At 31.7% G+C, this 15,477-nt stretch overlaps 1 long non-coding RNA gene across 1 annotated transcript in view; it reads left to right on the top strand.

The window, feature by feature from the left end:
• The first annotated feature begins 1,470 nt into the window (after positions 1-1,470).
• Positions 1,471-15,477, top strand: part of LOC140433261 (uncharacterized) — a 98,747-nt gene continuing 84,740 nt past the window's right edge. The window contains exon 1 of the long non-coding RNA XR_011949907.1: positions 1,471-1,889. This is a non-coding gene — a long non-coding RNA (uncharacterized lncRNA). The remainder of the gene's footprint in view (positions 1,890-15,477) is intronic.

Raw genomic sequence — 15,477 nt, 5'->3', positions numbered from 1 at the left:
AGTAGTACCATAGATTTTAAAAACAGTCAAATGTTTATTTTACTATAAATAATTAACAATCTAAATATACTTACTATAAAAAGACACAAAAACAAACAGTCTGTAAAATGATATAATACAATTTAACTATAATTTGTATCAAAAAACAATGTATTTATGCTGACTGTAGCAACCAACACATCTAAAACTCGCAAATTCTAGGTTAACTAAATAATTTTACGCGGCTACACGTGAACGTGACTCAAACGATGCAATGGAGAACTGACTGGTACATTTTTAAATAATATTTAACGGCAAAATATCACTTTAGGCTTGTATGCAAACATAGTGGTACACATATGTACCTGGAGTCTCGAAAGGGTGAAAGTAATTCATATCTTTCTCCTCTCAACACATGACCCAAGTATTGCATTTTCCTCTCTTTGATTATTCTTTGTAATTCTTTTTGTTTACACATGCGACGAAGTACCTCAACATTAGTAACTCTTTGTACCCATGGAATTCTTAACATCGTCTATATATATATATATATATATATATATATATATATATATATATATATATATATATATATATAATTGTTGGAAGTGCATTCTCATGATCTTTCTAGTTCTTTACACAATAAAAAAAACCTTAATGTTTTTTACTTAAGTTTTTATAATAACTTTTTTAAATACATGTATGATTATCTAATGTTCTTTTGCTGTGCTAATTTTGTTAATTTGTAAACTATACTATATAAGATGAACTCATGATGCTTTCTGAGCAAAAAGCGAAACGTCTTCAATAAATAGATGAAGTAGCCACCTTCTTTGTCTTTTATTTCTCCACTTTGACCGAAAAACCCACCACTCTTCGAGTGTACCTTAGTTTATTTTGGATTGACGGTCGTACTTCTTTTCTCTCTTTCTCTCTCTCTCTCTCTCTCTCTCTCTATATATATATATATATATATATATATATATATATATATATATATATATATATATATACATCTCAAATATAATAATAGGACAAATAATCTTTTATTAAGACCCAAATTTGTTTTCTAAAACCTTACATTAGAAAAATTTGGAGCGCAGTATAAATCACATTATTTTTAAATTCTATTGTAGTCTTAATGACCCTGTATATTTCTATAAAGCAAAACAATTTGAATATTAAGGCGTTTTAGTTACCGTACAGAGACCGACGCGTATAAAATGGGCCACCTTGTATATATAGGATGATTTCCTTTTAGAATCTATTTTTTTAACATGAAAATGACATTAAATTCATCAATTTTTTAAATTATGTCTTACACGCACTTACTGTCCCCAATCTCTGATATGGCTATTACTTAATTATCCTTATATACAAACCTTTTAAATATTCATTAAAATCTAAATACAAAAACTAATTTAATGTTGACGATCCTATAAAGTAAATATTATTCTAAGTATAAATGTTTTGAACTGTGTCAAACGTTAGTTGGTTTCGTGATTTTACAAGCGTGTGTGACTTTTAGTGTAATAAACAAACAATAAAAAAGTTAAAAAATGCGAACGTTAAAATATAGTGTGGTGTGCAGTGTATAAATAACTGTCAATGGTGTTTCATGTTTTATAGTTTAGATACACCTTGTATTCATAGAAAAAAATATGAAATAGTAGTGACTCATACCGTGTTAAAGTTAAAGTGATAAAATGGTGAACGATATTTGACAGTTAACAAGAAAGAAGAATATCTTTGTTAGATATAACCAATTACGTCATTGTCCGCCATCTTTACTGCAACTTCGCAAGTATACCTATATAATGCTATGGGAGAAAATTTCATATTAGAAAGGGAGAAGACAAAGACAATATTAATAGATATTGTAACCAGATAAAAATATAGAAAATTATCAGGTAATTCTTGCTTTTGTAGTATTTGTTCAAGACGTACAAGTGGTTAACATTACATAAATACACCTGTATTTTATATTGTCAAATAAATGCTTTTATATTATTACTTTTCTTTCTTTCTCATATATTTCATATATGAATATATATATATATATATATATATATATATATATATATATATATATATATATATATATATATATATATATTGTTGTGATCTGCTTTATGATGTTTTATTATTAATTAACACTAATTTAATTAATCCAATTATTTAATTAATTAATTCACTAATTTATGCAGTCATACAAATCAATTACTATTAAAAATTCTCAGGGTGCCTTCTTAATTTTACTTTAATCAGTTTACTTTATATATTATCTCTTCTAGTGGGTTCAGTATCTCCTAGTTGCTCATAATCGGGATAGAACAGGAAACGGAACTAACATTAAAACAACATAAATATGTACACAAATTATTATTTATTTTCAATAAGCAATACGTTGAATATTAATAAATAACTTTTGTGGGCAATTATCTTTCCCAACAAACTCCTATACTCTAAATTTAATTTTACTTACAAACTATCTATTGATCTGTTTTATAATAATATCCACTAAAAAATTGACCATATAAAATATAATTTATTCACAAAAAAATAACTCTTTGAAACTTGGAATCTTAGTTCGTATGTTTATATTTGATTTTATCTTTAGAATATCTTAGAAGTTTTCTTTCATTCAAATTATTTGACTGACCTTTATTTTTTACACCAATGATGTCTCCTCTCGATCAAACCACAGTTCCTTCCTTGATTGATTATGTCCGGCTACCATCAAATCTTTCCCGTTCTCAGCATCGATTCAAACCGCATACCAGCAAACTACTCCTCCGAAAACACAAGCCCAAGCCTCTTTTGACATGTACTCTTTATTCACAAATTCTCCTTTCTTTCTCAATTATATCTCGTGGACTATGCAGACTCAAAAGAGGTATTAATCTTCTCGATTTTGATCTGCTCTCAGCTTCCACCTTTTTCACTAACACACGAAAACACTGGTACTCAGATTGACTACACGAAAACACGTCTTCTCTTCTGGTCTGCCGCTAACATAATAATCTTTTCAATCTCCCCAGACAACCTTTTCAACTCTCTCATTCCCCATCATTCCTTTTTAACCAATCATAAGCATTCATCTTTCCCACTTATTCTCGATTTAGAAAATTTCCAACATAATATTTAAAACAAATAAACTACTTTCACTCAAATTATTTTTCAGAAACCATTAACAATTTTGCCTTTTTCAACAGAAATAAGTTTCCAAATTCTTGTTATCTCATATCTAAATCTAATTCTTATTTACTTTCGAAAAATGCCCACCGCAAAATACAATTACAAGTTTATTCTTAAATCTATAATTATACGGGTTCCATTGTCCTTTCACTATTCACTCAGTCTTTCCAGGAAAAACTCGTCCGGGTCCCGTCACGGAACAATGTTTTCTCTTATTCTAACTATTACAAATAAGTACAGGGTTGATTTTTAACTTATATGCCCGCGGTATATTAAAATAATAAAAAACTCTTTATTCTATTTCTGATTGATAAACTGATCCATAACAATATATATATATATATATATATATATATATATATATATATATATATATATTCTTATATTTCATATATGAATATATCAAATCAATATCATCAATAATATATAAGATTTGTGCTTGCGTTACATGAATTATTATAATTATATATTTTTTCTTTTTGGAGCATTATTTATTTTGAAAACGACATCCACTCGCCCTCATACTAACTACTTAAATTATCCCTTTATTAACTTGATGACGTCAGTCCATTTGATGATTTTGACCCCTTATCTCTCTTAAATCGGCAAGAATAAGGAAGAATCTTGTCCATTAGGCCATAGATGTCTTATGTTATAAATGAATTAAAATGCTACCAAAAATAGCTTCAGCACAATATTAAATATATGTGTGTATATGTATATACAAAGTAAGTGAGATGAAAATCTCACTGTAATTGTGGTTATCGGTCAAGGAGAAAGAATTTAACCAGCCAACTCTTTGGTTTCAACCGTTGGACCAATGGATTAAGTTATCCATTTTTCGAGATAAATATGGTCCCTTAAAGTGATATCCTACAACATTGACCTCTTGTCATCGAGTGTTTACTATTTTATATGTTTTTCATTTAAACTAGGGTTATTGCAGTCATATACAGGGTGTGACAGATAAGCGGCCAATTAGAAATATCTCGAGAACTAAAAGTAACTGAATCATGAAAATTGTATTGAAGGGGTTTTAAAGAGTGACCTATGTATTGAAAATATTTTCATCTATTTGCTACTTCGGGTTATACCGGAAGTTGTTTATAACTTTGATTTTTTTTTAGTACTTCCCTATACCTATAGTAAACCTTTTTGTTCATTTATAATTGTGAAAATTACACATTTTTCATTATACAGGATGCTGTCAAAATTGACATAAAACCGGCATCCTAAATTTTCGCCTAATTCCTTTTTTTCAAACGGGACACCCTGTATGTAATTCAATATTTTAGAACAATATGTTTTTCACTATCGATCTGTATTAGTATTTCCTATACCTATCTCTTGCAGTTTTCAAATAAATTAACTATACATTTTCTTCACAATAAATTTATTTATCAAGTGGCCTATGGAATATCCTGTCAAAAAATATCAGTTATTGTTAATGTTTAATAGTAACCTTGTTGTATGCCATTTTAATTATAATTTACGGTGAGTGTAACAGAATATTGCATATGACACTTGATATATGCAGATGACACTTAAATAATCGCAGCAAATCAAGAAGAAATGGAAGACATAATGAGACGTCTGGAGGAAAAAAGCAAAACATATGGACTACAGCTAAATAGGAGTAAGACAAAGATCATGATAGTAGACAGAGCTCGGAATAATCTTCAACACATTAAAGAAATTGGGGGCTTTGAAGTAGTAAATAGTTTCATATACCTAGGGTCCCTAATAACAAATGACGGAAGGTGTGACAGAGAGATACGTAGAAGGCTGACAAAGGCTGAACGGCCAACGAGGCTTGGTTTCAAAAAGATGGAGCACATTCTTTAGCACATAGCTAGAGCACATAATAAAACAAATATTACCACCATTATTTTGAATACTTACATTATACTTGGAAAACCTACAGTTTAGAACAAAAGTAAATAGAGAAATATCCAAAATGCATCGTAATCAGGTGGGAATTTCGCAACGAAACAATTGACACATTTTCAGAAGAAACAGCAGCACTCACAAGTCATAAACACATCAACATAGTCAAACAACAATTCCAAGACTACTTGTATGAGTTTGAAAACTGGCTGGAACAATGGAAAATAAAAATAAATGAAAGCAAGTCAACCCTTATAACGGCGGTGGTGGCGTTTTTCTTTACGACGATAACCCCACCACTCATATCTATCAGCAATAAGGAAATACTCAATGCTAAAATAACCAAATACCTTGGGCTACACCTGGACCAAACCCTGTGTTAAAAAGAACACATCAGCAAAAAAAGAAAACAAATACAATTAAGACAAAAAGAAATCAATTAGTTCATCATCATCATCCAGTCCTTTGTCTCCACTGCTGGACAGAGGCCTCCCTCATTTTTGCCCATTGTGCTCTATCTTGAGCACTTTTCATCCAATTTCATGACATTTTTTTTTGAGATCGTCAGTCCAACGAGTAGGGGGACATCCTCTACTTTTTTTTCCTAACCTCGGCCTCTCCTCAAGTAATCTCTTCGCGCACTATTCATCACTAATTCGGGTGACGTATTCGGCCCAGTTTCATTTCAGTGTGGCAATTCGGGAAATTAGATCGGTAACTCCTGTTCTTCGTCTTAAGTCTTTATTTCTAACTCGGTCACGAAGCGATATACTCAGCATTGACCTGTCCATTTTCCTCTGAGCTATTTGCAGCGTTTTAGAAATTTTATGTATTTTTACACCAGCTCTAAGGGCCTGCGTAGCGCAAGCGGTAGGATGCTTGCCTCGCAAGCCGATGGTCCGGAGTTCTAATCCTACCGCCGGCAAGAACATCTAGACATTTTAAAAATGTCTATAGGCCCCAGGTCGACTCAGCCTGAATAAAAATGAGTACCTTGGGTAAAACCAGGGGTAATAATAGACGGTTGAAGCGTAGCACTGGCCATGTTACCTTCCTTGTATACCGTAGGCCCTAGATATAGCAGACTACCCTGCTATACTCCCAAAGCCGCGACAGCGGTATAAAACGGGAGACTATTATTATTACACCAGCTCTACTTAGTTGTCTCCAATATTTATATATTTCGAAATTCCAGTACCAGTTCTTAAAGCTTATTATGGAAGGAAAGATAGAAGGAAAACGGGACATCGGAAGAAATAAATATTCATGGCTTAAGAACATAAGGAATTGGACAAACCTCGATGCCCATGCACTCTTTAGAGTTCTACAAGACCGAGAGGAGTATGCCAGAATTGTTGCCAACGTCCACTAATTGGATAGGGCATCATAAGAAGAAGAATATTGATATTTCCGCTAGGTACTAGGTTTGTCATGAATTTTGTTTTGGAGATTGTTTATTTTAAGACCCACACCGGTACACACTAAGTGACGTTCATGTAGCATTGTACATATCTCCTCGAGGTTCTCCAAGAACAAAACTATGTCGTCTGCGAATTTCAAATTTGTTAATATTCTACCGTCAATGTCCAGGCTTTTCTCTTCCCAGTTAAGTTTTTTACAAGCATATTCTGGTACTGCAATTAACAGTTTAGGCGATAAGATATCACCCTGTCGGACTCCTCTGCCGATTGGGATATGATCCGTGTTTTTATGTAGTTTCCTAGTACAACCTTGTATATTGGTAGTCAATGCGGCACACTTGTAGTGCTTGCAGGATTTTGTCAAATTCTACCGTGTCAAAGGCTGTATGAAAATCTATAAAAGCCAGAACGAGTGGTCGATTGTATTCGATAGTCTTTTCTATTACCGTTTTAATGCTCTATAGGTGATCATTTGTTCCAAATCCGATACGAAATTCCGCTTGCTCCATTGGCTGGTAGAAATCAATTTTTTTCTCAAGACGAATCGTTGCTATTCTTGTAAGGAGTTTGTATAGGTGACTAAGAAGACTTATAGGTCTGTAGTTTTCTAATACATGAGGATCTCCTTTTTTGTACAATAGAATTAGCATTGTGCCATTTGTCGGGTCTATTACTGTCTAAAAGGCACATGCTAAAAAGGTTTTTTATTTTCTCTAGTAGGCAAGTGCCTCCGATTTTCTTAGGGCTAGTTTCATTTCGTCTATTGTGATTCCCGGTAATAGTTCTGATCCTTGGTTGACAATGACCTTTTTTCTTGTTAATATTTCTGGTACTTAATCTTCTCCGCTATTTTCCTTCTGGTGGCTTGTTTACAGCAATTTGTAGAAGTCTTCAAATATTTTAAGGGTTTCCTCTCTGTTGGTTGAAAGACCATTTCTATCTTTAATCTTTATTAATTGCCTTGTCCCCGTTCTTAGTCTTTTTCTCGATACTTTCATACTTCTATTGATCTCAGTGGTATGTTAGATTTGTTCTTGGTTGTATTTTCGAGTATCTTGTCTAACTGCTTTGGATATTTCTTTATTTAATTTTTTTGGTTCGTCGGCTTTAGTTTCCGTCTCAATTCTTTTCTTCTGGATTATTTGCCTGGTATTTTGGCTAATCTTCTCTTCTTTTTAAGTTCTAGGACAGGATTTGTTTTGACTTTTTAGTAAGGCATTTGTTAATTTATTATTTAAGTCGTTTATATTATTTTCTGTTTTAGGACTACTAAGTATATCAGAAATACATTGCTGAAAACTATCTGCATCTGATGGTTTCATTCATGGTTTTGATTTGTTCTTCTTTTTAATCATCTATACCCCTCCATCTTTAAGATTATTTCTATTTTACCTCGTACCATTCTATGATTGTTACTGGTAACAAATCTGTTTGGAACCATGATGTCTTTAACGGTGTGTTTTTGTCCGTGATAATAAAATCTATTTTATTTTGAGTTTTCCCATTTTGACTTTGCTATGTCCACCTTCTCTGTGGTTTAAAAAAAAACTGTTCATTTGAAATAGTTTATGTTATTACCTTAATACCCTAACCTGTTAATAACTTAACAGTATTTTGCCACGTTCAGTTCTACCATCCATGACAAAGTTTCCCAGTGGTGTTTATGTAGGGTTGGATTTCATTCCTGTTCTGGTGTTAAAATCACCATATATAAGTACATATATATATATATATATATATATATATATATATATATATATATATATATATATATATATAAGTAAAATGTCCTTGATGGTCTTTAAGATGAGCTTCGATATCATTATAGAATAGATCCACTTCTTCTTCATCATGGTCTGTTGTTGGTGCATAAACTTGTATTATTTTCATATTATACTTTGTATTCAATTTGAGAGTGAGACAAATCACTCTTGTGGAAAATTTCTTTAGTGATCAATCTTTAGTCAATTAGTTCATCATCATTGGCTTTTACAACTCTTCGTGAGTTTTTGCCGCGTTTACTATTGCCTTCCATTGATTCCGATCCTGTGCTATTATTTCCCATGGCCTTACTTCCATCTTCTCCAGGTCTTCCCTGACTGCGTCTTTCCACCTTTTTCTAGGCCTTCCTGTCGATCTTCTACCATCTGGTCTTTCCCAAAACACATTGCTAATCAGTCTGTCGTCATCACTCCGTACCACGTGGCCTGCCTATCTTAATCTATTGGCTTTTATATATCTTACGATGTTTCCTTTCCCGAAGAGTCTCTATTTCATTGTTGTACCTGCTCCTCCATTCATTTGTCACGCTGTCCCTGCAAGGACCATATATAATTCGCAAGATTTTGCGTTCCCATACTAATAGCTTATTGATTTCTTTCTTTCTCAATGTCCATGTTTCACTTCCATATGTCACTGCTGGTCGTATTATGGTTTTGTACATTTGGATTTTGGCACGCCTTGAGAGAAGCTTTGACCTCATTAGATGTTGAATGGCAAATAATGATTTATTCCCCGCCAGTATTCGTATTTCAACCTCCCGTTCTCCTGTGTTTTCACTGGTAATTGTTGCTCCTAGGTATTTGAATTCTTTGACCACCTCAAAATTATGATCGTTTATGGTAATGTTTTGTCTTATTCGCTGTCGTTCCTTTTTTGATACGACCATGTATTTAGTTTTTTCTTCGTTTATTTTCAGGCCTAGGCTTAGTGTTGCTTCTTCAAAGTTCGATACTATATCCTTAACTTCCAGTGTTGTCTGGTGTACTTCTTTATTATATTCCCAATACTTTTCTAGCATTTGTCTGATAGTAAATATTTGGTCGATTGTTGATCTTCCAGGCCTAAAGCCGCATTGGTAATCGCCAATAATTTCCTCTGTATATGGCAGTAATCGTTTTAGTACAACTGAAGCTAATATCTTATATGTAGTACCGATTAGTGAGATTCCCCTGTAGTTGCCACATGTATCCTTTCTGCCTTTTTTATGTATTGGCTGTATAGGCATATGCCTAATATGTCAATAAATAAGGAAATTTTATTTTATAAAACAATTATGGTTATGAAACCAATATGAACATATGGCATAGAGCTGTGGGGCTGTAATAGTAAATCCAATATTGCTATAATAAAAAGACGTTAATCAAAATTCTTAAAAGCAATTGAGCGAATTGAGCAAACGAATTTATGAGAATCGCAACATCCCAGCAGTAAAAGAAGTAATCGAGCAAAAAAAATCACACTACATTCAAAAATTGAACACACGCTCTAATCCAATAATTTCCGCAATACCTCAACATTAAGTTTTAAGAGGACGAAAGCGACGTTGGTCAATAGACCAGTAACATGGACACGTGATTCTCTCACTGGATGGGACCACGTCACGCCAGAATCAAAGGACAGACCTAAACTCATCAAATTAACTAATAGAATACATTTTTTATTCTGATTGTTAATTTCTTAATTATAAATAAAAAAAATATGTAGAGCTGAAAAAATAATATAAAAAAAAGTATTGGTATATTATGCCAAGGTGTCAATATAATCTAACTTGCACAAGACTTCGCGCGTAGGAAATGTAATTTAGCTTTCACCAAAACAATCAAAATATCATTAAATTTAGTAATTTTTCCAATATTACCTTGTTGTCGATAAATAGTTTAAATATCTGATTCACACCTAGATAAAAACAGGTCTAATTACATTCATTAAATTGGTGTAAAATTTTAAGCCAAGCGAGCAGCAATATTTTTATGTGACATTCTAGAAATTAACATTATTGGTCTTCTTTTTATTTTTCTGTTTCCTTAGCCTTTCTACGTTATCTTTGTTGTTTTGATATTACATAAATAGTTTTATTCTGCCTTTATTCTATTTACCGACCAGTTTTTTTTTTAATTCTCGGTACCTGATTTCTAGAACGATTTTTAAATTTTACCAACGTTCTATTTTTTCCTTTTGATTAACTTTTTTATTTCTTCTATGTTACATTTCTCTATTTTGTTGGATATATTGTGGAGTGGTATTTTATCTCCGTTTTGGTACTTGACTTGATTGAGTATAGTTCTTTGTCATATTTTTCAACAATGTCAGATATTTGCTTATCTCCTTGTTGTATTTCTATATATTCCTTATTTTTCTCAAGGTATGCTTGATTTTAAATCTTTATATTTTTATTTTGTATGTCCGTTGTTTTGTCATCATTATGATGACAATATTTCTCTTATTATCTTGTTTTCATCGCTATATTCAGGGGTTCATTTGTTAGGTTTTTTCTTTCCTCGATCGCTCCGGCCATATATTTCTTGAAATAAAATAGTTTTAAATTGCCTTTAAAAGGTATATAATGAATAATAACCAATAGCCAAGGTCAGCATAAATAGAGAATGTTGTCTTCATAAAATAGATACTGAACTTATACTAAATTTTTAATAAATATTTCTCAAACTTTGTAGTAACTTAATACAAATCTATTTCTTACTTAAAATTTTATGATATTTTCACTAAAGCATTATGATGTTCAAGCTCATATTCCCTTGTTCAAAATTTAATTTAATTTTTCGGGTATATGTTTGGTCTACCTTTTCCAGATCCATTAGACGTATAGACGTAGGTAAATGTTTTGCTTCAGATTTTATTGACATATAACCAGTAAAACACCAAACCCTACAAAAATTTGCTGACTAGGTACTTGGTGAACAACTATTTTTTGAAAACGCAGACTTTCCTCCTGAGGTGTGGGCGGAAACAGTTCATCACAGTAAGTTCAGCTAATGCCTGTTGGCTGAGCCATCTCTAAAGTTAATTCAGATTAATAGCAAAATAGCAAAAGAGTATTTCATTTAGATTCATAGCAAAATAAATGCCTTGTTTTAATTTATATCTATTTAATTTGGTAAAGGTAGAGGATAACCCGGATGTTTTTAAGATTGTATTACTTTTTCTTATATATTTTCGAATTAGCACAAATTATATTTTTTCAGAAATTTTTAAAAACAGAAATATTACCAAAATAGCTAACAATATTCTTAAACCAGATCAAACATTTTTCAAAAAAGGGAAAAAAATGAAAATGAATTATGAAGTGAACATAATCTAAATAATCTAATTCCACGGTCTCATATGTTAATACATATATAAATAATATAATTATAATAACATAACATAATTATAATTAAATAATAGTTTAATGTTAACTAGATATTTATAAATAAAATTTTTTTCTTCGTGTTTTCTGTTCCCCAAAACTATCAATAACATCATCAAAGTTTAAAGATCGGGCCATATAATTTTCAATAGACGAACAGCAAAGTTACGTAGCCTGTTTTTTCTCATAGTTTCTTAAAAAGGTTCTTATTAATTTTAGTTTAAAAAATGATTTTCTATTTCGTCTCTGAAGCTGGATCGCAAACTAAGAATTTCCCTGGCAACTGATTTAGATATGTCTTTTATATATTTCATTTATAGTTTCATTTATTGATAACAATGACCAATGCTCAATATAATATGCTTACTTTCGGATTTACGGATCGTGAAACCGCTTATCTTAGCCAAGTAGTCAAAATCGCATTTTATCTTTCTCTGATGGGTTTAAAAAGACTCATAGTTGATGGACCACTTTTCAGTTACACTATTTGCTTCTTTTTTTAAATCATATTAATACCTTTCCAATTCTTCCAAACACATTATCAAATACTTTAAGGCTTTTTAAAAATATCAATGGCTTTTGACTGAAGTGCTTTAGGAGGTCAATCAATAGTTAGTAGAATTTTGCAATAAAAAACCATTAACATAATTAAATTGTAATTGTCAATCTTCTTCTTAATTAAAATATCTTGATTTCTTTCATCTGATTTGCAATTTAACAGAAATTTGCAATTTAAATCGAACTTTTAAATCAAAAATAGAATCATAACGTCTTTTGTTTTTAATTTTGTTAAAGTTGAGGACTCCCCTTTTTATCATATATTTATGGTCTGGTTTTTAACCTCATGAAATTCTAAAATGGTTTTGTAATGACAGGCGCCTATGATATTCCGTTTTCGTCTATCTCGACCATACAATAACGGTAAAATTCGCACATTTGTTCTGTTTTTGAAATATCTTATGTGGTATCGAATATCTTTGAGTAAAACGGTGCGGCGTCTGTTTCGTTTATGACTGCATTTTCTACTTTTAGAAACATAACAGAAATGAGCTCATTTATATTGCTGGACATAAATATGTTACCTGGCAATTTGGTTTGCTTAATAATTCTTGAACAATCAGATCGTATTTCGCTAACAACTTAAAATACTTAAAAAATTTCCTCAGAAAATTAGATCACTACTATCTGTCTTTTCTCTAAAATCACAAAAGGCAAGATGATCCATTGAAAGCCTTAGAGTAACATCACTAAGCCTAGGAAGTACTTGGCGTAAAGATGTTCCTTCCTTGGTCATAGACTCTTACTCTTCATTTAGATGTGGTTGTATTAAAGGATACTAAAAATTCCATGGACTAGCAGAACCAGAAAGGAAGAAGTTCTTCGAAGAATTTGACATCAACGAACTCTATTAAATATTATTAAGAAGCGTAAACTAGAATATCTTGGATATATAATCAGAGGACCAAGATATGAGTTCCTGTGGCTAATTTTCAACGGTAAAATCGAAGGAAAGAAATGGATAGGACGGAAGAAACTCTCTTGGTTGAGGAATTTGCGGCAGTGGACAGGTTTGACAGCGGACCAATTGCTACACGTAGCGCAAGACCGAGATCAGTATAAAAATGTTATAAGCATGGTAGTCGCCGACGTTCCGTAGGGATATGGCACTCTAAGAAGAAGAAGTGTTACCGCCATTATTGATATGTAAGACAAGCATCCAGGTGAAACTTTTTATGTTTAGTGTCCTTTCTATGGCGACTATAATCTGTTTTCAGTCGTCATAGTCTTTCATCCAAACATTTGGATTTTTTTTAGATAACCGCTTTGCAAGTAACCAACATGGTTCATAACACGCTTTCTGAAGTATTAAGAACTAGGAAAGCCATCTACGTTCAAGCTACACACCAGACTTGGATGCAATATAGTAATGTTTTTATAGAAAAGATATATTATAACTGTCGTTTAAGAAAATACACTTAGGTTTACAATGTCCGTTTTTCACCTGATCATTTAGTTGTTTAAAATTACCCTTATCAGTAATATACAGTGAAGATGCAGTATAGTTTGCAATAAAATATGATTTATTTTGATTTTTACTACTACTTTATTGTAGTTATTCTTGATATACACTGTCATTGTGTGCTGCATCTGCCATACTGTTACGTTTAAGTCAAATTCTTCACTTTTACAACACTTGTTTTTTCATCAAGAAACTCATCATTCTTAAAGTGCTGCTAAATTAATTTGGATCTATCGTATTGTAATTTGACAGATTCGTTTTTAGTACTTAATCTAAAATTTTAATCTTAATTTAGATATCTTTTGACATGTTGATTTTGAATACTCTAGTTTCACATTCAAATTCCTCCATAGTAATTAAAATATGTGGAAAGGTACGAATATGACGGGCATTATTGATCTATTGTTCTTATTTTCCAAGAGCTTTTAAATTATAAACAAAATTTATTCAGGTATCAAGTAAACATGAAGCTCTTTTTTATTTAAATCCGGGGTTCTACACAAAGAAATAAACAACTCAAAAGAAAATATTTTGTCCATTGTCCCGGGATTAATATATTTACTTCTTGTTAGTGGGTTGTTTGTCTTATTATTTCTTTACAATTGCAAAATATTTGAAAGAAACAAAAGAGCGACTGGATCTTATCAATTTTAGTACCGTAATAATACCTTTACTTATAAACAAAACTGTGTTTGTTAGATTGGACTTTAATAAATAAATTAGGCATGCATTATAGTTTATTTTTATGAATGAGAGAGTAATTAGCATAATTTTAACTGGTAGCTCCGACCACTCCATGGGCGTGCTCAAGATTAATTGAAAAATTACTTTGAATAATTGTAAAAAATAAATGAATTATTTCAGTGTTATAAAGTGTTATGTGTATGTAAACAAAAGTGACCTCTTTTATCACACACTATATTAGAACTGACTGGCCTACATTAAAAAGGGTTTTAAAAAATTCACATTTTTTTTAATTTTTAAAAATTACAAAAGAGAAAAAGAGTTTTTAAAACCGTCTAAGGTATGTTAAATAGATGAATAAAAATATTAATATAAAACTTACAGCTACTTGTTACAAATCCAAATCAGATTCAGAAGATGAACTTTCAGAACCAAGATTTATAATAACTGGCTCGATCATTTTATCAGTAATATTGTCCAGCTTCCATATTTTTTCCTCTTCTTTAATAGTGTGATTTACTGCCTTTTCCCAGTTTTCAGGTTTTACCGGCCTCCAAAAACAACTGTTTAACATCATGAATTTTAAAAGTGGTATTTTTTCTTGAAACTTCACTCTTTATCTGTGCCCATACCAGTTCAATCGGGTTTAATTCACAATGATATGGTGGGGATCTAAGTACTGTCATTCCACGATTTTTGGCAATTTCATCAATTTCGTATTTTCAAAATTTTTCTTTATGAAGGGCACACAACGAATAAAGTTCCTTTCTTATAGATCCGGGATGGTACGTAATATTTTTTGAACTCAGCCAATTCTGCAAGTCTTTTTTTAACCACTTGGTTGTGGGCAGTCCTTCTATAAGTCTGGAGTGATAACTTGCATTATCCATTACTATTACACAGTTCTTAGGAAGAAGATCTATCATTTGTTCGAACCATTCTTGAAAGACATCAGCGTTCATGTCTTCATGGTAGTCACCGGTACGAGTTGATTCAAAAGTTAATAAACCACCTTCAACAAAACCGACTGAACTGCCAATGTGTACTATTATCAGCCTGCGTCCCTTTCCTGATTGTGGGTTTAAACCAGTAGATAAGTTATTTACAAAAGCGTGCCTTTGACTTGTAACAGTTTCATCCTG

This window comes from Diabrotica undecimpunctata, chromosome 2, assembly GCF_040954645.1.
Source record: "Diabrotica undecimpunctata isolate CICGRU chromosome 2, icDiaUnde3, whole genome shotgun sequence".
Taxonomy (NCBI): domain Eukaryota; kingdom Metazoa; phylum Arthropoda; class Insecta; order Coleoptera; family Chrysomelidae; genus Diabrotica; species Diabrotica undecimpunctata.
This window is presented reverse-complemented; position numbering and strand designations above follow the sequence as displayed.